This window comes from Quercus lobata, chromosome 10 (genome assembly GCF_001633185.2).
Source record: "Quercus lobata isolate SW786 chromosome 10, ValleyOak3.0 Primary Assembly, whole genome shotgun sequence".
In the NCBI taxonomy this organism is placed as follows: Eukaryota; Viridiplantae; Streptophyta; class Magnoliopsida; order Fagales; family Fagaceae; genus Quercus; species Quercus lobata.
The window spans coordinates 17,839,928-17,849,124 of NC_044913.1; the positions used below are offsets into that span (position 1 = coordinate 17,839,928).

General features: G+C 36.1%; 1 pseudogene; it reads left to right on the forward strand.

Moving 5' to 3' along the window:
- Nucleotides 1–4,959: 4,959 nt before the first annotated feature.
- Nucleotides 4,960–7,137, forward strand: LOC115964447 (annotated as a pseudogene).
- Nucleotides 7,138–9,197: the final 2,060 nt, after the last annotated feature.

Sequence of the window (9,197 nt, forward strand, 5' to 3'; positions counted from 1 at the left end):
AATAACCCTAAAACTAAAAGATGACAGAATTGCCCCCGTAACCTAAAAAATGGCTAAAATACCCTTAGAATCTAAAAGATGATCAAAATAACCCCGAAACCTAAAAAATTACCGAAATTCCCTTGAAACCTACAAAATGACCAAAATGCTTCCAAAACCCAAAAAATGACCAAAATACCCCCGAAACCCAAAAAATGGCCAAAATACCCCCGAAACCCAAAAAATTACCAAAATACCCTCGAACCCAAAAAATGACCAAAATACCCCCAAAACCTCAAAAAATACCAAAATACCCCCGAAATTCAAAAAAATACCAAATACCCTTGAAACCCAAAAAATGACCGAAATACCCTCGAAACCTAAAAATGACCAAAATACCACCAAAACCTAAAAAATTACCGAAATACCCCAAAACCTAAAAATTACCAAAATACTTCTGAACCCTAGAAATTTACTGAAATAACCCTAAAACTAAAAGATGACAGAAATGCCCCCGTAACCTAAAAAATGGCTAAAATACCCTTAGAATCTAAAAGATGATCAAAATAACCCCGAAACCTAAAAAATTACCGAAATTCCCTCGAAACCTATAAAATGAATGAAAGACTCTTAGAACCTTTAATTTGTCAAAAATATCCTTGAAACATCCAAAATACCCTAAAACCTCTATTTCGGTAATTTTAGATGTTTCAAGTGTATTTTGGTCATTTGCTTGGTTTTGGGGGTATTTTGGTCATTTTTTGGGTTTCAGGGATATTTTGGTCATTTTCTTGGTTTTGGGGGTATTTTGGTAATTTTTAGGTTTTGGGGGATATTTTGGTCATTTTTTAGGTTTCGGGGGTATTTTGGTCATTTTTTGGGTTTTGGTAGTATTTTGGTCATTTTTTAAGTTTCAAGGGTATTTTAGTCATTTTCTAGAAATTTAGATTTTATGTTGTTTATTTAAATTTTAGATGGGTTTAGTGGGTATTAGTGGGATTATCCATTTAGACTCATCTAATTAAATAACCAAATGGGTCTTTACCCATTTAACCCAAATATTCAAATGGGTTGGGTTAAGACTTATCCAAATAAGGTGGGTAATGGGTGGGTTCATGGATATGGATAAAAATTGCCACCCCTACTTACAATCGTGGGTAAAAGGAGTATTTATACTAGAGTGGGAGAGGAATGTGAAACATCAGGTTTTACAAAACAGGGGTGGCTCGCGGCTTGACCTCGCGGCTTGACTAAATCACGAGATCCAATCGCGAGATAACCGTATGGCCAGTTGTCATGTTTTGTCCTGTAGTGCTCCAGCTTGCATGACTGTTCACCTTCCAGCATGCTTGGCACGTGTGCTGCGTCTGGCGGCTTGCAGCCGCAAGTCACCCGCGAGGTCCAGCCGCGAGTCTCTGTTTTCTTGCACACTCTTGAGCAATCTTCACTCTATCTCACTCACTACCCTTACATCAAACCCACCTAAATACAGGGTTACTAAATGCTAAATTACAAGAAAATTTGGCACGGAATAAAGCCAATTAGATGGTTGAATAAATTCAACCTTACATGATGTATTTTAATTTTGCTAAATCAGCTCTAAAACTACGTTGCTTCAGTGATGGCTAAGTAAAGAGTTGGCATAATCAAAATTACGTTGTTGTAGGCCTAAACTTAAAACACAAACCTCTAGCTTAAATGAAACCCAAACTCTAAAATCAAAAATAGAAACCGTGAATCCCACAATATGTTCAAAACCTCCAAACCCCACGAGACCTTCCTAACCCAAACCCCTCGACTGTGATGGCCACAGCAACGGTAAAACCATCAGTTCTCCTTCATTTCTTTCCAGCTCTCTTTCTCACTTTTTATTAAGGTTATTTTTGCTGAATTTGTAGTTGTTTGGTTGTTGAATTAAGGTGGTGCGAGCGGGTTTAGTGTATGAAGGTGGGTTTCTCTGTTGATTGGTTCAGTGGGCTTGTTGATTGAAGGTGGTGTGAGTGGATTTGGTACTTGAAGGTGGCTTTCGCTGGAGATTATAGTTGGTGGGCTTTACTGTGATTGGGTATGGTTCTTGAAGAGGGATGCATGCAGTAGGCCTAGGTTTTCGGTCAAAGAGGGTGGGGTTTGTGATTTTTTATGCTAAAATTGTTTGCCGTGATTGGTGGTGTTTGCAGCGGTTTGTGAGTTCTTAGGGTTATTGTTGCTAGATTTGTACTTGCTGGCCGCCGCTTGGTTCATGAGCTAGGTTGAGCTGAGTCGTCGCTTGGGTTTATGGTTTCTATTTTTGATTTTAGAGTTTAGGTGTCGTTTAAGCTAGAGGTTTGTGTTTCAAGTTTAGGCCTAAAATGACATAGTTTTGATTGTGTCAGCTCTTCACTTGGCCATCATTGAAATGATGTAATTTTTGGGTTGATTTGTCAAAAATAAAATATATTAATACGATGATGTGTCACTTAACAACAAAAACTAATCATGAGAGGTGAATTGCTAACGAAACCAAAATTCAGTGTGCAAAATCAAGTTTTTGAAATTTTAGGGTGTAAAATCCAATCATCCAAAAACTTCAGGAGTGTAATTTGTAATTAACAATTTCTTTTTTAACGAGTCAATATCATCTTATTGGAATATGATATCCAAAATTTAGTGAATTTATTTTTGAGTCATGTGATATCCATATGGAAGATTAACTTAAAAATATTTTTTATAACATATTTTTGGACAAGTTACATTTTATCATCTTGATGGGTCTAGCTAGTTAGTGTATTGGAGCATTGAACCTAAGGCTATGTTTGTTTTAGTGTAAAATATTTTCAGGGTGTAAAATATTTTCAAGTGAAAATATTTTCGGGAAATGAAAATATTTTCAAGTATTTGATTGCATTTCAAAAAATGTTTTGAAAAATATTTTCTGGTGTTTGGTTGTGTTCTTCAAAATACCATAGAAAACACATTTTCTATTTGTTGCTCACATTTTCTCAGCTGCCAAACAAATATATAATATCATTCCTCAATACAGAAACACAAAAGAAACAAAACCCAGAAAAAAAAAATTCATCAAATCCGGTCAAATTGAGAGAAGAACGAAGAGAGAGAGGCGATTGGGTTCGATCTAGAGGCGAGATCGAGCGGCGTTGGAGTTGATCTTTGCTTGATCGGCGCGGTGCTGCAATCAACGAGACTGGTGGAGTGTGGGTCGTCAGATTGGAGCTTGGTCTGTGGTCGTTGGACTGAAGCTCGGTCTGTTCTTGCTCACCGTCTCTCTCTCTCTCTCTCTCTCTCTCTCTCTCTCTCTCTCTCTCTCTCTCTCTCTCTCTCTTTGCGCATCTAAAGCTCAATCCGAAAATGGTTTGAAGTGAAAATAGAAATGTAAAATAATTTCTGGGTCAAAGGCTTCTTTTTACGGTTAACTGAAATGCAAATCCGGAAAATTCTATTTTTCATGTGCAATCAAACACACAGTTTTACGGAAAATGATTTCTTGAAATGGTTTGAAGCCAAAACAAATGTAGCCTAAGTCATGTTTTTTATTTTATGTTCCAATTGTTTTGGGGTTGAAGCTCTAAAAGAGAAAAGTTCATATCCCTATATATCTTGCCAAGAGAATAAACCCAAAAAAGTACTCATATATAAAAACTAAAAATATTTTACCTTGCTTATGTTTAATGAGATTTTTTTTTTCTTAAAAAAATTAAAAGAAAGTATGTCGCATCATTGTGACCACTGAATTCCAATTAATCTTTGTTGACATATAAATATTGAAAGGCTTAGAATAGACATCTAATTGAATGGTTATCTAAATTACATGGACCGAAAGTACATTGCAAGTACTTGGAGTTTATTAGTTAGAAATTTCCTTTCTCTTTTAGGTGAAATGACTCAAAACTTATTTATATATACGTTAAAAAAACTCATTTATGTAAAAAACAGTACAGTTAATCGTTTAGTCCTCTCTCTCTCTCTCTCTCTCTCTCTCTCTCTCTCTCTCTCTCTCTTTTATATCATTTATCCTGAAGGCAATTAAAGAATAGCATCATGCATGGATTGCCTACTAGACTTTTCGCAAGTCCATTACAGATGTAAAGTTAGTACCTATTTAAATGCCGAAAGGAAGGGCTTTAAGAATGCTACAAAGATTTCTTTTGAGTATTTTTTTTTTCTAAGATGAGATTCCCAATTCCTTTAGAGTAGAGTTTCCATTTTCTTTTTTCCAAATGCAACTATCTAGTTTAAACGTGATTATCACTATATTGGTAATTAGCGCGCCACACATGTTACACAATTTCATAAACTCAAAAATCCAAACAAGATTCCTACGGTCATACTAGTACTACTAGTAGAAATGACATACACAAGGCCTACATACAAGAAAGAATTGATTGGAGTAGGAGCGAAGAAGAAAGCTTACATTGTTATCCAAAATAATGGCATGCATACATGATTGAGTATATCATTAATTTTGACAAAAAAAACCTGTACACTGGCATTGTTAGACTTAATTATTTCACAAAATAATTATCCTAGTATAAGATCGACAACCCCATGCAGAGGCTAGGGATTCAAGAACATTTATAGTAGCATGATCTTATTTAAAATGTACGTAAATACCGAGTTTGGTGTTTTTATCTACCCTACAAAGACTACATGTCTAACTCGAAAACGCTAGGAATCAGTTTTGACGTACAAATTGATCAAGACTTATTAGAGGTTGACTTCTTAATTTTTGATGGGGCATGTGACAGCCAATTGGAATTAAAGTAAAGAGCACTCCACGTAAAAAAGCAAGCGTGAAGTGAAGCCCATGCTAAATTTGAGGCTTACACAAGCTAACCAATTAATCCACCTTTCAAAATCAATATAAAAGGGGGAGTATAGGGAACCTATATCCACAGTCATTTGAACAATATTCTTTCATTTCATCATCAAATGGCTAAATCTATAGCATGCCTGACTGTGTGTTTGCTTCTCCTCTTCACAGTGATGGTGGCAGAGGCAGGACCACCAAAACAGAAGAAAGTGAAATGCAAAGACAAAAAGTACCCTACTTGTTACCATGTAGACAAATATTGTCCTACAACTTGCCCTCGCACTTGTGTGGTGGATTGTGTTTCATGCCAACCTGTTTGTACATCATCACCATCACCGCCACCACCACCACCACCACCAAAGCCTAGAAAGCAATCGCCTCCTCCACCTCCTAGAACTTATCCTTCACCCTCTCCTCCACCTCCCACACCTACTATTTATTCTTCACCACCTCCACCGCCGCCTTCTACCATTCATTCTTCACCACCTCCTACGACTATTTATCCTTCACCCTCTCCACCTCCATTGACAACACCCACTCCCCCTTCTTCACATCCCCCTCCACCTCCCCCAGCTTCGAGTTCCGATGGAAAGAAAGTTAGATGCATGAATAAGAATTACCCTCAATGCTATGCCATGGAGCATAGTTGTCCAAGTGGTTGCCCCGAGCAATGTGAGGTTGACTGCGTCACCTGCAGTCCCGTTTGCAGTAAGTTTGTCCTTACACTTGCTCTTTATATAGAACTTAAATTAATGAGTAACGATACATATGATTCAATCTCAAAGTTTTTTTCTGCTTTTGAATAAGTGATTCTTTATAACTATCTTTTTGGGAATAGGGTCTGTTTGGATTGATGGAGGAAGGAGAAAGAGTGGAGGGGAGTAGAAAAGAATTTGTTGAAAATAATTTTGAGACAAATTTAGCTACTTTACTTTACTCCCCCTCTTTCACCCTTAATCCCAACCGGCCAATAGTGTCTTATCTTTGTGTAGTTTAGCAATATATATTACTCCAAAATTATATTTATATATATATATATATATATATTAAAATAATTATGTCTAAAAATATGGATTTTCAAAAACTTATTTTATAGGAAGTTATTGTAAACTCAAAAACCTCTTTTTTTATTTTATTTTATTTTATGTTATCATTATTTTTATTTTTAAATTATAGATATAGTGATGGTAGATATATTATAAATTTTATTATATAAGTATGATAAATTTAATTATGTACTACCGATATCATAAAAAGTAATTTAGACAATTATTTGTTATATTATTGGGATGATTTTAATCATATTTATTATCACAATTTGTAAACTTTTTGTATTCAAATTGATTGCAACTTTAATACATTATTTTTTGAGTTGAATTGGCATTCATGCAGTGATTGGTGTGATTTTTATCATTTCACCTGGATTCTATAATGGCCTATGCGTGTAAACTAAGTGTGCATATATGCTATAAGAGTCTATGTGTTGAAAATATGTCACATGAGGTGAGTAAATTTATGATAACATTTGCTCATACAAATTTGATCAGATTGCAACCGACCCGGTGCTGTGTGCCAAGATCCCCGATTCGTTGGTGGAGATGGAATCACCTTTTACTTCCATGGTAAGAAGGCCCAAGACTTTGCATAGTTTCTGATTCCAACCTCCATATCAACGCTCACTTCATTGGAAAAAGAAACCAAAACATGAAGAGGGACTTCACCTGGGTCCAGTCTCTAGGAATCCTCTTTGACACCCACAATCTCTTCATTGGCGCAAAGAATACATCAATTTGGGACGACTCCAACGACCGCCTTTCCCTAGGTTTCAATGGTGAACCCATACACTTGCTTGATGGTGAAGGCACCAAATGGGAGTCCACGACATCGCCAAGTGTTACAATCACAAGGCTTCGTGACACTAACTCGGTAGAAGTTGAGGTTGAAGGGAATTTCAAGATAAAAGCAACGGTAGTGCCTATAACTGAGAAAGATTCACGTGTTCATAATTATGGGATTACACAAGAGGATTGCTTTGCTCATCTGGACTTGAGCTTCAAGTTTTATGCATTGAGCGGCCGAGTTAATGGTGTTTTGGGCCAAACTTATGCGAGCAACTATGTGAGTAAGGTGAAGATGGGAGTAGTCATGCCTGTTTTGGGTGGTGACAAAGAATTCTCATCTTCAAGCCTCTTTGCCACTGATTGTGCTGTAGCAAGATTTACTGGTCAGTTCACGGAAGGTAATTCTTTGGAAAATTTGGAGTTTGGAAATCTAAATTGCTCTAGCGGGATGAACGGCCGTGGAGTAGTTTGTAAGAGATGATGAATCAAATTAATTTCTTGCCCTTTAGTACTCTGTCTAGCTAAAGGAGCTAAGCGATTGGAGCACTCTTTGTCATAAATTTTTTAATAAGGTCAAGGTGATCAGCAATGACATCTGTTTGGTCATTTCATTAATGTATTTGTTCAATTAGTTCATATGTACTTAATAATGATCAACAAAAATAAATACCATGTTGTCCATTGATAAATTTAATAATTATAACAAAAGAGAGAGGATTTGAACTGTGAATGTCTCCGTTAAAACGCTAAGAGGTTCTAGTTGAGCTTCAAATCTATTTTTATTTATTTATACCTAACATTAAAGATCAATGCCTCTAAATTGCAGTGCACAAAGGTTTAGAGATAAAACTGACTCAAATTATAAGAGATCCCTATACTCCACTGATCAATAACGCTTCTTATACGTGTTTATGCAGCTTAGATGAATCTAGAAGTCAAAACTCTTAATTTTGACTTAGTTAATCAATGTCAAGTGCAATATGGGTAAAGACAATAAACAACAATTAAACAAATAACTTACACACAAAGATGAGGAATTGCTCACAAAGCGAAAACCCAAACAGGAAAATCACTTTAGGGCTAACCCTAACTCATCAAATTCACTATGTGAAGATTTGTTGCCATTAATTATAGTGGAATTGTTATCTTCATGTGTCATCGAGCACCTACATTGGTTCATACCAAGTTACACTTTCTTCGGTTAATTATATTTTCTTGTACTGAAAAAAAAGAAAAGAAAAGAAAATAGGAAGTTCAAAACATTGGAAGATAGATCAAGCTTTTGATTCAAATTTTCATAAGTTGTACATTTCATCGAAGATTAATGCACAACATGAGGGGAGTGCTGCAAGGTATAACTCACTTTCCATGTCATTGAAAACCAAATCAAGGTATTGATTTCAAGAGAAAATTATGAAATTGATTGCTAGAGAAAATTGTGGAATTGAGACAATTAATATGCAATTCAATTCAATAAGGATGAGTTTAGTCTCATGACACGTGTTTGGCCCGTTTGTTAACAATGGCCGTTTTTAGGCCTACTCGTGAAAAAAAAGTGTTAATTATTGGTAATTTATTATGGTATCAGAATAAGAGTTTTTACATTCAAAATATGTTTCCATTTTATCTCATATTTAAAAAATTCTCACATGTTGGACCTCACGTAATAATTGATGCTTACACATAGGGGGATTGTTAGATTAAATAATTAAATTCTTAATTACTTAAGATTTTGGGAGAATGTTTATTGTAGGGTCACATTTTTTCGGGCCAAGTCCAAGATGCATGAAACCTTAGACTAGTGAGCCCAATACAATGAATTTGTAGAGAGTGGGCCAAAAAGCTAGGCTTTGGTGTGTGAATAACGATCATCAAGGTATTCCCCATAGGCCGAGTTTAATAGAGAGAATTGGTCCTTGGCAGGATCCGAGGAGTTTTTTTTTTGTGCTTCTCATGTGTTGAGGGTTCTCTCTCTCCCTTGTTTCTCTTTACTCCTCTTTTTATAATTGTTTTTCTCCTCCTAAATGGGGTCCCTAGGGTAGGTACTTGTCCCATTAGCCTCTACCTCCAATTGTTAGGAGTGGTTGTAAGTACAGAGAAGTATGGTTGTGTCAGGCACAAGGCACTAAATGCAATAAAGGCAGCCTTCCCTTAGACGCTTCTGTTCTATCCGTGTCTTTCTCTACTTTTTTGCTTTCCCTGCCCTGTGGAACGATCTAGAGTCTCGCTACCGGTGGTCTGTAACTCTTTTACCCTCGGCTATATCCATCTGAGAAGGATTCTCCCATGGCCGAGGAGGGGTTTTTCCATGAACTGGGCCCCTGGCCCAGTATAGATATTGAAATGGACCTATTAGTCTTTTACCCCCCACATTTATTATTATATCAAAGGAAGAGGTTTTGGGTTTAAACCATCTCTACCTTAATTAAAAGGGGAGTGCTAAATTAAATCAACCAAGATCTACACTCGAATGACTTTATCCTTTCTTACACCAAACGATTACAATTGAAATTGAAAAAAAATTACAATAGAAACTTTGTTCATAAGAAATTTTGTCATGAAATCTAGCT